Consider the following 1710-nt stretch of genomic DNA (forward strand, 5'->3'; position numbering starts at 1 on the left):
TCCTCACAGGCAGGGTCACATCACCCCCAGAGCCTCGCTTGTCCCTGTTGGCTCTGCCACTGAACTGACTCTTGGAAATGGCCAATCTTTCTAGACAGAAAACTGGAGAGCATTTTGACAGGCACAACACAAACCCACAGCACTTCAGCAACCAGATCCCGACCAGTAGAGGGGTGCTGACCGCTGCCTACAATGTCTGCCTGAGTGAGGGGTTTGCTTTCCTACTGATCTCCCTTTGGCTAGAAAGGTGACAAAACTGAGCTGGGTGGGGTATAAATTACAGGGGTGAGAGCTTCGGTGGTCTGCTTATCTCTTGGGAGGAGGTGGAGCTGGAGCAGCTCCTGTGGTGGTGTTGGCCTGGGGATAGTGATCACCAGCGCAGAGGGGACCTGGGCCTTGGGGAGCAGGACCTTCTCCTCATCTGTGGGGGAGACCTGTACATTCTCCTGGGAGGGCAGAATCACCTTGGAGGTGGCTTAGACCCTGGGGCCCAGCACAGCTGTGGCAATAATCTCTCCTGGCCATCTATTTGTCCTCTGTCCATGTGTTCCAGCGCCTTCTCAACTTCATCTAGATTCTCAAACTCTACGTATGCAGAGCCTTTGGACAGATGGGGATGTATTCTATCCACGGGCATGTCAATCATTTTTATTTTCCTATAGTTGAAAAATATCTCCCTGATGTGACTCTTGGTCACATTCCTGGCAAGTCTCCCAGTGTGCACTTTGGTGGGCTTAGAGGATGGGCTTCACCTTTTCCTCTCCTTTCACCTCTTTTTGGTGGTTTGGACTTGGAGTCGGAGCGCCTCCTGTAGTTGTGTCTGCGTCAAGAAGAACTTGGAGAGCAGGAGGAGCTGCTGGAGCTGCAGGAGGTGCTGGAGCTTCCTGAGCGGCTGGATGCTGAGGAATTGCTGGAGCCACTGCTGGAGCCAGTGCTGGTGCTGGTGCCTGAGCTGGAAGGTCGAGCTGGACTGAGACCTGGTACTGCTGCTACCACTGGCCTATCAGTGATTTGCAAACATTGTCCTTTTGTGTGGCACAGACCAGCATCAGTGACCATGACTTGGGAACCTAGTACACATTTTGTCACCAATTTGCCCCCTTGTTTATGTGGATTTGTGCAGTAAATCACTTGCAAAACCACATATGATGTCTTGAGCTCTGGGGAGAGCTTCATTTCTTAGAGATACGTAAGTTCATATATAATAGGCTGTCCATATCTCTAAAGCAACTGATTGTGGCTTATCTTGTCTGCTTAGAGAATATGTTCTGTGGGCGAAGGGCAGGCTATAACCCTCAGTTTTAGTCTGTGCACATCTACAAGAGGTAGATAAAATTAAATAGAAATAGAGTTATTCTTTAGGTTCTCCAAATACTTTATCAACTTTGAAAAGGGATTCATAAAATTATTTGCTACCAGAAGACACATCTCAATGTAACTTGTCATTTCTGTTTTCTAGAAAACATTTCCATCTATGTCATTGTAATTCATCCTACCATTCCTCTTTCCTGAATTGTACAGTCACTTGTTTATAAGGTACTGTTCTATGCAGGCTTTGAAGAGAATGCTGATGACAGTATTACACACTTACGCTTTCAGCATAAGAATACAAAAATCACGAATCACCACCTCACCCAGTTGCATAGGTGTTAGATTTGTCACAAAAGATCATTTACAAAATTTACAAAAGAAAATTCATAAAATTAGGAA

The 1710-nt window shown here is 46.5% G+C and overlaps 1 pseudogene; it reads right to left on the minus strand.

Annotated features, from left to right (window-relative positions):
* Positions 1-277: 277 nt before the first annotated feature.
* LOC116548145 lies at positions 278-1000 on the minus strand (annotated as a pseudogene).
* Between the last annotated feature and the right edge of the window lie 710 nt (positions 1001-1710).

Source organism: Sapajus apella, unplaced genomic scaffold, assembly GCF_009761245.1.
Source record: "Sapajus apella isolate SASKATOON/1434 unplaced genomic scaffold, GSC_monkey_1.0 scaffold7418, whole genome shotgun sequence".
In the NCBI taxonomy this organism is placed as follows: Eukaryota; Metazoa; Chordata; class Mammalia; order Primates; family Cebidae; genus Sapajus; species Sapajus apella.